The following is a 12,374-nucleotide window of genomic DNA, read 5'->3' on the forward strand; positions in this document are numbered from 1 at the left end:
GGAGTCACCGGTCACCGATAGCAGTAGAAATTCCGTGTCCATCGTCATTTTAAATAGCTCTGCCACCCTCTTGCCTGCTCTGCAAACACCTCGCCTGCCTACCATCTGCTGACTTATTTTAATTCCCAGAAAGACGCCCCACAAGTCAGAGCATAAGTGGCAGAATCGGAACAAAAGGGAGAGGGCAGGAGACGACGACGCGGAATAAATTCCAAATATGACTTCTGAAGGCAGACGCCGCGAAAGCTGTAATTTGAGTGCGCGCCAGAGACTCCTTAAACACAGTAATTACGGGACATCTGCTGGGAACGCGGCGTTGCCATTGGGCGCCGTTCGTCGCCCTGTAATATCTCCTGACACTCCCCGAAATGTGCCCCGTCCGGAGAGAGCCACTCACAGCTCGGCCCCCAGGAGCAGCGGCTAATTCCAACAACCCAGAGAAAGACGACGGAGGGGTGACCTTGAACCATCACCCGCCCGGCGAACAGAATTTATTTTGTGCTTTTTTTTTCAAAGATGTCAGTGCACTCCCAGGACCGTGACGCGCCCCCCTCCCCACCTCCCAAAACCAAGTGCATGCAAACAAGGGGGGAAATTCGTGACATAGACCAGAGGTCCCGTCTCGGTCTTCTTAGAATATTGAGAAAACCCATTCAGAGGTCACGCTTTCTGTAAAAAAGACCAAAAACATGTCTCTTTATTATGAACCATTCCGCCATGGGTAGTCGTGCAAACATTTAAACAGTTCTTTCTTTCTTTTTTTTCTTTTCTTTTTTTCTCCCCTCTCTCCTTTTTTTCCCCTTTGACCTGTGAGATCATTTAAGAAACACATCCGTCTCCAGCCAGAAAAAGCATCCACTTCTCACAGCAAAAAATGGTGGGAGTTTAATGGACGGCTCCTCAGGGGGCCCCCTTTCGAGAAATATTTTAAAACACGGTTAACTGCCAAGCCGGCTCTCCCTCCTCCTCGCCACCTCCCTGCTTCTCAGGAAATCTGAAATTTGTAGGGAACGGCTGTCCTCTTGGCCTTTGGTAATGTGGAACGCATTAAGCGAGAACCATAAATAAACGCTTACACGTTCTCACGAGAAAGAGCGCGGACACCTCGAGTTGACCTTGGCCGCCGAGGGGCGAGGCCGGGAAGGAGGCGGCAGAAGGAGCCATCTATGGCGATGGCGTGGCCGCCCATGGCTCGCTGTTCTTCTTGGAAGTGGGGGAGCTCGCTCTGTTTGGGGTGGCCCCGGTTCAGATGCGGGAAGGAGGGACGAAGAAAAATGCATCAGGCAGGACCCAAGCCTGGGGAGGGAAGAGGGATAGTGCTCCCCGGTCCGCCAACCCCCAGCAAAGGAAGTCAAAGTGGATATTGATTTCATACAAAATCCCCCGAAGAAAAGGCGAATTTTGAATTCCCTGGACAATGCGAGGGCTGAGAAAATGATCGCCCCGATGTATGGAAACAAGGAAAAGACTCACCCACCAAAACTAACGTTCATTTATCCAAGTCTCGGATTCTCCAGCCTTCTTCTTCTCCTTCTTCTTCTTCTTCTTCTTCTTCTTCTTCTTCTTCTTCTTCTTCTTCTTCTTCTTCTTCTTCTTCTTCTTCTTCTTCTAAATTATTATTCTTCATAGGGATTCTATTATCGTGAAAATGGGGAATATGATTGTGGTAGCCAGTGTGTGGAGAAAAAGTATTAGAGACAATTATGTTTCATTGTATGGTCATGTTCTTCCATTGGCCCAGTATACGTCCAACATATTTCAAATGTTTCTCTATCGTGTAATTTTGTTTTCCATTTAGGAAAAAAACAAAACATTATGAATGATGGAAGCAATTCCTTGTATACCTACAGGTCAAGTTTTTAATTTTATTTCAAGTTTTTAATTTTAACCATTTGAGCTTCATCCAAAATAACACAGAATTCATCTGGAGTTCACATCACCGTGTATTTTTTTTCCTTCCAGTTCTCACTGCTTTCATATGCTGCACAGAACTAGGGAAGGTTCTGTCAGAACATGTGCCCTATCATAAAACCTCGGAGATTGCAAAAGTAAAAGAAAGAAACCCTGTCTAAACGATAAAGAAACAGCCGGCGTGGCTCAGTGGTTGAGTGTCAACCTATGAACCAGGAGGTCACGGTTCGATTCCCGGTCAGGGCACATGGGCTCAGGTTGTGGGCTCCATCCCCAGTCGGGAGCGTGTAGGAGGCAGCCGATCCATGATTCTCTCTCATCATGGCTGTTTCTCTCCCTCTGTCCTTCTCCCTTCCTCTCTGACATCAATAAAATTAATATTTTAAAAAGTGATCAGAGAAGCAGACGTGTTAGAAAGTCGAGAGTGAGAAGATGAGAGGGGACCTGCTAGATTCCTAAAGTGGGCGATACTTGGGGCAAGTCGGGATGCCTGCCCCCCCAATGACGGGCAGCGGCATAAACCACGGGTCGGAGAGCAGGTGCCCCCAGGGCCAGGTGTGCGTGTGAAGGTGAGGCGGCTCCCGTGGACTCGGGGGTCCTGATGGCACGGAGCCCATGCCACGCATCTTCTCCGGACTCACTCTCCACGCGTGAGCATCCCTCGGGCCCAACGAGCATCTCCTCGTTGCTGAGTCGAAGCCATGAGCCTCCCTCCCCCTGCCCCTCCATCTCTGCAGGAGCCAACGTGGGCGTCACTACCCCTGCCCCTCCATCTCTGCAGAAGCCAACGTGGGCGTCACTACCTCATCTAAGAACTCGAACCAGCACAGATGAAGCAACACGATGAGAAGCACAGCTCCCGGGGCCCAACTGTCTGGGTATAAAACTCAGCCTTGTCAAGATGGATGGCCCGGAGCAACTCGACACTTTTCAGCCTATAACATGGGTCTGTGATGGGATCTCCATCACAAACTTGGCAGGAACATGGAAGGGAGCGTGGGTAAAGTATTTAGAACCGTATCCGGCCCGCAGTAAAGGGTCTTCAAGTATTTTGAAGAATGATAGTCTGTGAAAGACCCCCCCCCCCCGAGGCGCTCCGTTGATTCAGACCGACGGGGTGTCCCCCTTTTCCTGGGGTCTGCGTGGGTCCCGCCCTCAGGTATTGTCCAGAGGGACGCATTGAGGACGGGGAGTCGGAATGCATGGCCACTGGATGGTATTTGAGTACCTCTGGAACCTACCAAACCTCATACCAAACCCACATACTCTTTGCTATTTGATTTCCATTTGCTTTTGGCAAAATATGCATTTCCCCTTGTAAAGAAAAGGACTCACAATAGATAACTGGACAGCAACGATCCGACTCTTGCAAAATAGCATTCTCATGAGAGGAAGGTAAAGTAATCAGATATGTGGTGATCAAATCTCTTTGAAAATGCACCCTCCCCCCCCCAACCCGCCCACGCTGCCCCCCTCCCCAAAAAGACAACCCTGGGAAAAATGAATAAGAGCTGTAGAAACCGATTTTCATCAAATCCTAAGCATCACTCCACACGCTCAGGAAAGAACCCTGGGCCTGTTTCGACGGGTGCTGTGCTGCTCTACCCCATTCGTCGGCTCGTTAGAGGCATCGAAACACACGACTATGTCATTTGCTTTGGCCGGATTTTTATTAAAAGAAGAAGCCCTACGCGGGTTCATTTTCATATCCCCTTCGAGGTCGATCCTGCCAGCCGTGCGAGATAACCCAGCGTGTTTTTTCTGAGAAAGAAGGAAGTTTCTTGAGTTAGTCCCAACGTGGCCCTTGTTTGGAAACGACCTGAGAGTTCGTTGTAGAGATTTGGGGGAAGTTGCTATTTTAGGAAGTAAATGAATGTCTTGGCCTCCAGCCCACATTCCATTTCACCTGGGAAATTACATGCCACGGGGCCAGGAGGCATATTTTCGCTTAATAAATAGTTGCGCAACATCACGGTGTTAACGGCAAAGACAATAAAAGCTGGGGGACCTCCCTCTTTCTCTGGAAAGGCCTTCATCATCTTTTCCATTCTCCCTTCCTCCTTTATTTTTTTTTTTAATCACGACATTGAAACTACTTAGATTACATGGCATCTGCTTGCTTGCAGTTTTGATATTTCCTTGGTAGGAACCCATGTTTCCCAGCTGAAGTTCAGGCTCCAGTTTAATGGCCATACTCCTGGTTTTCCCACATTTTCTTTCAGAGGTTGAGCCAGAGCTCGAATTAGATTCCGTCCCTTTCTTTTTTTTAAAAGATCCCACAGAGTCGACGTGGTTATAGATGGTGCCTGTTTAGGATAAATTTGGTGAGACCGAAAAGATAGCCTGGCACAACGTCGCCTTGTAATTTAGCCTACGAAGTTCTCTTTACATCATTTCCATTAAAAAAAAAAAAAGTAAAGTAAAAAGAATATAAAGCAAGGCTAGTATCAGATACGCGAGCCTATTTAAATACGGGAGGGCTGTTAAAAACAAAACAAAACACAAAACCCAACATGACTTCCAGCAAAATAGCCATCCTGCACCACAGGCCCCATTATCGCTGAATAGTCAACGTCTGACCAGCCTCGAGTAGCACATAATGCAAAAAATAAAGGCTTGTGAGACCGTTTCAAAAAATATTGATTCAGGAAATGCAAGCACAGTTCCATCTGTTAATTATATTATTCCAGGGAATCATTGGGAATTATTCAAATCGTATTATCCTCTTATCCAACGGGAGTCGTTCTTTGACTCCCCTCCCTCCCCACCCCTTGTATGTTGAGCTACGCCCCCGAGAATTCCACACGCGTTTGAGGATCACAGTCTCTCAAGGCCCCTTCTCAAAGCGGGACCTGCCTGGAGCTTAGAGACACCGATGTCTGTTTCTCCTCATGAACCCAACTCGGGCAGATACCAGGGAGGAGGCTCAGGCCACACCATTGTCATGCGGACACTGGTGAACAGATCCCACGGGTCTGGTGAGCGAACACCCAGGAGAAGGAAGTCCGAGCGTTGGAAAGGCATGACCTGGCCCAGACCAAGTCCCCGAACTCCTTCCTGTACCCCTAGTTCGGGGCATGGGGGATCACGGTCGCGTTAAGTCCGAGTCTTAGAGTAAGATTTGCTGGGAGGGTCTACAGCCAACGTCCGTCGGTAGATATTTGCACAGGAGAAAAGGAGACTGAGGGAGGCCGCCTGGGTCTCGAGCTGGGGTGGGGAGCTCTCTGCTCTGGATGCCACAGAGACGGTGAGAGGGCGCAGGTCGGGCTGAGGGACGCCCCCTCCAATGCACGAATATTTGTGCACCAGGCCTCTAGTCTATAGATATTTGCACAGGAGACAACAAGCCTGAGTGAGGCCGCCTGGGTCTCGAGCTGAGGTGGGGAGCTCTCTGCTCTGGATGCCACAGAGACGGTGAGAAGGTGCAGGTCGGGCTGAGGGACCCTCCCCCCCCTCCAGTGCATGAATTTTCGTGCACCAGGCCTCTAGTCTATAGATATTTGCACAGGAGACAATAAGACTGAGTGAGGCCGCCTGGGTCTCGAGCTGGGGTGGGGAGCTCTCTGCTCTGGATGCCACAGAGACGGTGAGAGGTGAGTACGGTGATCCTGACCGCACCACACGGTCGAACCTACGACCTTGAGGACAGGGAAGGAGGACGTAGCCCAGCTTGTCTCCCACTGGGACCCAGCCAAGCCGTGATGAAATCTCCGAAGGAGACAGACGGACCTAAGGACCCTTGTGAAGAAAGGGTCTACAAGCCATCACTAGTCACAGCTTCTAAAACAGCGGTTCTCAACCCGTGGGCTGCGACCCCTCTGGCGGTCGAACGACCCTTTCACAGGGGTCGCCTGAGACCATCCTGCTTATCAGATATTTGCATGACGACTCATCACCGTAGCCACATGACAGTTAGGAATTAGCCGCGAAAATAATTGTATGGTTGGGTCACCACATGAGGAGCTGTATTGAAAGGGCCAGAGGGTTGAGAACCACTGTGTCTAAAACAATGTGAGAATCATTCCCCGATGAGAGAACACGGGCAGGGACACACCGTCTACGCTGCCATCGAAGCAAACATCTCGAAAGCACTGAACGTGGTCATGGGGCCAGTTTGTTCCCTGGGCTTGAGGGCAAGATAGACTCATCCCAGGGCATTCAAGTTTGCAGAGAGAGTAACGCACGCTGTGTGTGCATGTGCCTTCATGTGATTTCTCTGAAGCCGTTTGCTGTTGCGTCGGCGTTTGGCGTGCTTCCGTCTGTCTGTGTCTGCCCTGGTAAACATCTGTTCGGTAGATGCTCTATGCCAGGCGCTGTGTTAAGCATCATGGGTGAAAACACATTAGCGGCTGCTCTTGAGCCGTTTCCAATGTGGTAAGCAGAGACGGATCCTAGACACACAGAAATTTACTCTCTCCTGGGCCGAGGTCGCTAAGAGATTTACAGACAACGTACTGTAGGGAGGGACCCCCAGGAGGGAATCATCCTGATTGGGCAAGAGGGGGGGCAGGTAGAAGGACGCAGAGACCATCTTGGATGTGGGCCCGCAGCACGACCCACGCCGCCTAGAAAAGACCGCTGATGAAACGATTCGAGCAATTATTTCGTTCCCTGGCCACATTTTCAAGATGAGACTTGGAGCTGTGGTAAGAGATGTGTTGAGCCCGGCCAGCGTGGCTCAGTGGTTGAGCGTCGACCTAGGAACCAGGAGGTCACGGTTCCATTCCCGGTCAGGGCACAGGCCCGGGTTGTGGGCTCCATCCCCAGTAGAGGTCATGCAGGAGGCAGCCGATCCATGATTTTCTCTCATCATGGATGTTTCTCTCTCTCTCTCTCTCCCTCTCCCTCTCCCTTCCTCTCCAATTCTCCTGCTTCCGGGTGGTTCTCTTATGGAGAGTCCTACTCGTTTTCCAACCTAGAGAACGTTGCATCCGGAGTGTTTGTGGAGCTCCGTGTACCCCGAGCATATGCTTGCATTTGGACATGCCTCACTCCCCAGGCAGAGAGGCAGCACCCTTGGCACACACGTGTGGAAGGCAGCCACGCTCTGCACGTGGGTAGAAAGAACGGAGCATTTACGGCATTTAGGGTTCCTATTTCCCCCCCCCCCCCCAGAACAGGTAGATAGCACCTCAAGCTTGAGTCGGAAGTCGGAGAGCCCGTTGACTGCGTTATTGACCGAGTTCGTACACAAGGTTTGAGCCGACGAACGAAACGGGGAGAGCGAAATGGCTCTTCACACTGTCTTGGCCCCTTGAAATAACGCAATCACTTTGGCCATATGGTGATCAAGCGGCGGTTGCTCACTGCTCATTAATTAGCTGTTCTGGTGGCGTAAACATGACCATATATGGTGACGCTGGAGCGCCCACGCTCCACTATTGTATCAGCGACGTGGGCTTCTTCAAGTCGCCAGTAATTACGCTCCTAATAGGACTAATTTCCTTCTCACTTTTAATGTAACTAATGGGAACAGATTTAGTCTATTAATTAAATGCTCATCTAGTTATTAGTATCAGTGGATACATTTTAATGAACGCTAATCACATAACAAATACTGCTGTGATTTTAATGCGTGCTAACATGTACATCTGTACTACAAAAATGGCCAGACTCTACAAATTATTCTTTTGGTTGCCGTTAACATGTAGTTTTTTAATGTATTTTTATTAATTTCAGAGAGGAAGGGGGAGGGAGAGAGACAGAGAAACATCCATGGTGAGAGAGAATCATGGATCGGCTGCCTCCTGCATGCCCCACACTGGGGATGGAGCCTGCAACCCGGGCATGTGCCCTGACCGGGAATCGAACCGTGACCTCCTGGTTCATAGGTCGAGGCTCAACCACTGAGCCACGCCGGCCGGGCTGGGGTTATTTTTTCACACGAGATGAATCCATTCCTGGCATCTCAGCTGCATGGGGCGTGGTCCACTTTGAATTAAACCCAAGGAGCAGATGATTTCCAAAGCCCTGGTGCTGTGCTAGCCACCGGGACTGCCGTCCAGCTGAGAGCTCCCACGCTGATACGCGCGGCCTGAGTTACCACCGCGCCTGCCTTCCCTGCAGATCTTACCCATGTCCCCTGGGGACTGGCCTCTGGGCGTCCACATTCTGGCCTCTCTCTCTTTCCTACCGGAGTTGGCGCTGGGCGTGCATTGGCTCCTGCACCCACACGCGTTCTCTCCTCCGTCTCTAAGTCGTGGGGAGTCCGAGCCCCCAGGCCCACAGGACGGTGCGGCTCTCAACCGCCACCCTGTCTTTTCAGGCCGTTTTATGGGCTCTGTCTGGGCACCTAGACTCAGGCTGTCGCCACCGCCGGAGTCACGGTCCCGTGCGACATTTATGGCTCCTCTTGCTCGTTCGTTATTCTTGAGATACCTGACCTTGTCACTCTAAGGCGGTGGTTCTCAACCTTCCTAACGCCGCGACCCTTTCATACAGTTCCTCCTGTTGTGGTGACCCCCGATTTCATTGTTACAAATGGAACATCATTAAAGCATAGCGATGAATCACAAAAACAATATGTAATGATAGATGTGTTTTCCGATGGTCTTAGGCGGCCCCTGTGAAAGGGTCGTTCGACCCCCAAAGGGGTCGCGGCCCAAAGGTTGAGAACCGCTGCTCTAAGGTGCGGGAGGGGCCACTATGTGTCGTTGTGTGAGCGGTACAGTCACCAGGGCGAGGCTTGTTGTTGGTGGTGTTTTGTTTGTTTGTTTTGTTTTGTTTTCATGTTTTATTTCCCTCGGAGTGAAAACTTTTTTTATTCTGAATTAAATGGCTCCAACATTTTTTGCTCGGAAGGCAGGGTCTATGCGAGCAGCTGAGGAAGCTTTCTCAGCAATCCTTCTCCCCTAGTTCTCTCCATTTTTATCCAAAAAGATAAAACCCAACTTTCTCATTCCAGCTGGTGTGGCTCAGTGGATAGAGCGCCGGCCTGAGGACTGAAGGGTCCCAGGTTCGATTCCTGTCAAGGGCATGTACCTTGGTTGCGGGCACATCGCCAGTGGGGGGTGTGCAGGAGGCAGCTGATCGATGTTTCTCTCTCATCGATGTTTCTAACTCTCTATCCCTCTCCCTTCCTCTCTGTAAAAAATCAATAAAATATATTTTTAAAAAAAGAAGAAGAAGAAGAGTTCCTGGGCTGTCAGATGATGTCCTCGCCTAACCCTCCAGGCCGAGGGTGACCAAGGCCTCCCGCCTTTGCCAGTCTTGCTGCTTCAACACATCTCGTTGGTTCGCTTCACGCCGTCCACGCCCCTCGCGAGGGTCCCTCGGACCAGCCGAGCGGTGTCTGTGTCCGGCCCGGCCCCGAACCACCATGATGGCTTCGCTCCGCTGGCTAAGCTGAGGCCCAGCTCAGGCGGATAAAGGCAGTAGGAGCCGCTGCCGCCCTTGTTTAACACTAAGACGCATTATTAATTTATCTCTTTGCTCCGAAAATGGGAACACGTCTCGGTGCGATGAATGTATTCATGAGCCGAGGAGACAGGGTGATGATTTCTAACTCGTCCCCCCAAATCATGACGTCTTTCTCGGGAGAAGCGAACATGTGGGTGACTCTTGTTTTTTTTCCCCAAAAAATAATACATCACAACTTTTGCCTGTGTCTTTCAAAGCTTAAAGAATGCGCCCCAAATTATTTTTATTTCAGTATCGAAGACCATCTATTTTCCAATCTTGCTGCTTTCGGCAATACCGCTAATAACAATATTGCTCACGCTACATCCTGGGGGTGCAACGAGTGAAAAACGCCATCATTCTTATTTATTTATTGACTTTATATATATATATTTTTTTTATTGATTTCAGAGGGAAAGGGAGAGGGAGAGATGGATAGAAACATCAATGATGGGAGAGAGTCATGGATCGGCTGTCGTAATTCTTGCCTTTCGTGGCCTAATGGACAGGCAGACATTTAGCAAGTAAACGCGGCATAGTAAATACACAACCACTAAATTCCCGCGTTTCTTACATGTTCACATGTAGAGAAGCGATAAAGTTGAGTCTTTCCATTGCCTATGTTTGCACGAAGCAACGTGAATCCGAATGGGAATAGCCAATGACCGAAACAAACAAGCAAACAAAAACAAAATTATTATTTTTTTTATTATCTGGAGGCATCATTTGTAAAATGACATAAACATCCAGTCGTCGTCTGGACTTCATACATTTAAAATCTCGCCATCAAAACGAAATTGCTGTACATAAAAAACCGGGAAAACAGAAGTATTATTTGGAGATCGAAGACACTGACATGAGTTTAGAGGAGAATAATGTTGGGAATTTTCTCCCTCATTTGACACAGGATAGGAAATTTTTTTGGGGGGGTGGTGGGTGGAGGCATTTTTGTTATTAAGACACGACGGGTAATTATTAACCTCTGCTTCAACCCCAAGTGACGATTGGACAACCTTTGTCCTTCAAACACAGTCTTCAACCTTCTTTTCCATCATTTTCCATGTGATTTCTTTTTTTATTAACTAAGATGTCTTTATTTATTTTTTGTGATTCATCGCTATGCTTTCATGATGTTCAATTTGTCACAATGAAATTGGGGTTCACCACAACATGAGGGACTGTAGTAAAGGGTCGCAGCATGAGGAAGGTTGAGGCCACAGTTCTAAGGTTTATTTCGACTTCAATTGCTGGCCCCTACCCAGCCTGGCCCTGGTCTGGGCTTGGGCAGGAGGCAACCGACGGATGTGTTTCTCTCACATGGATGATTTCTGTCTTTCCCTCTCTCCCCCTCTCTCTCCAAACAACAAGGGGAAAATATCCTCGGGTGAGGATCACAAACACAAACCAAGGTGGGCACCCTGGTCAGAAGGCCAAACCTCCCAAGTGCGTGCCAGCTGCTCCTCCCAGGGGGTCCCTACTGAATGTTGGAGAGCATCTCCAGGAAGGCCTGGGGGGACGGTGCCTGCGCGTTCTGGAAGGTGTTCTGGACTCTGCCAAACAGGAAGAATTGTTCTTCCTTCGGGAAGATGAACCCGAAATGGTTCTCATCGAACAGGACGAAGACCCCAGGGCAGCACCAATAGGGAGGCAAGGGATGTGCGATACTGAGGGTCACGCCGTAGAAACACATCCTGCAGGTCCGGGGGTAGTTCTGGTCCGTTGAGCGCACGCCCGCAGGCAGAACAAAGGGGACAGGCTGCTCCTCCGAAGCTGCAGCCCCGGACTCCCCGACGCTGGTCTGGGCAGGGCTCTGCCCGCCGTGGCCCTCGCTTTCCTCAGTCCCGTCGTCTTGCTGCTGCAGCTCCTCCCGGAGCACCTGCACGTCCATCTCCTGGACCACACGGGAGAGCTCATTGTTGTCCCAGAAGATTTCGCCACCTCGCATCTCGATGCGGCGCATGAGGTGGATCTGTAACGTCTGGAATAAGATTCCCGTGATCCCCGTGAGCCTGGCGTACTTCCCGTGGAAGCTGAGCATGGCGATCATTAGGCCCGAGCGATGGTATCTGCCTTGGAAGAGGCCTGGCCTGATGAGGTCGTCCGGGTGGCTGGGCGGGAGGTAGAGGCGGCGGTAGGTCAGGCAGTCATCCCCCGGGCTGTCCTCCCACATCAGCACCGTCCCCCATTCCTCCCTCAGCTGCCTTGGGAAATCCCTGAGGTGGTCTGTGTTGTTGCACCGGGTGCTGAACCTGTTCTTCCGAATCTGCAGGTGGCGGCCTTCCACGCACTCCACCGCGGCTGATGTCCTCTCCGTCAGGCGCATCCTGAACGCGGGCTTGAATGGCATCGGGCCGTCCACGTGGGTGTGAGGACGAGGCCTGTACGTCCAACCGGTAATGCCTAAGCCGTCCACCGCTACATAGAGCAGTGTTCTGTAGCCCTCAGTGTCTTCCTGCCACAAGCCCAACATGTGTCTGCATGGGTGGAGCAGCTTCGCATAGACTTCTCGGTAAGACGTACCTACCGTCTCCAGATTCTGCCAGTTTTCACAAAAGCCAAACTCCTCCCGGCAGCGCCGTCTCCAGATGCTGTCCATGTGCAGGATGCGGCGGAATTTGGTGCAGACCTGGGCCAGGCTGGGCAGCTCGGTGCCCGGGAGCGAGGCCAAGATGTCCACCAGCAGCTCCACCGGCAGGTCCAGCAGGGAGCAGCGCGGGGGCGGCCTGGGGCTCGCGATTCCTCCGCTCCCCGCCCAGCACCCCGCTGCTGCCCCGTCCGCCTCGAGGGGCTTTTCTGCCGGGGCCGGCTTGCCCTCGGCTGCTGCCATCTCACTTGGGCCCTGGGGCTTCTGAGGACACCAACATCCCTGCGAAGAGCCCACGCCACAGAGGCAAGCACACTCCTCCATGCCTCCACGCTGAACAGCCGCCACAGAGTGGGCTGCTGCCCCTCCCCAGGCTTTTAAGCTGGCTGGGTCCGCCCTAAAGTCCAGCCACGCCCTCCAGGGCCTAGCCACGCCCCCTCAGAGAGGAGCCAATTGTAGGACTTTAAACCCATACCCATGA

The 12,374-nt window shown here is 51.2% G+C and overlaps 1 pseudogene; it reads right to left on the bottom strand.

Moving 5' to 3' along the window:
- Positions 1–10,783: 10,783 nt before the first annotated feature.
- LOC102424073 lies at positions 10,784–12,136 on the bottom strand (annotated as a pseudogene).
- Positions 12,137–12,374: the final 238 nt, after the last annotated feature.

This window comes from Myotis lucifugus, unplaced genomic scaffold (assembly GCF_000147115.1).
Source record: "Myotis lucifugus unplaced genomic scaffold, Myoluc2.0 scaffold_1229, whole genome shotgun sequence".
NCBI classification, from domain to species: Eukaryota; Metazoa; Chordata; class Mammalia; order Chiroptera; family Vespertilionidae; genus Myotis; species Myotis lucifugus.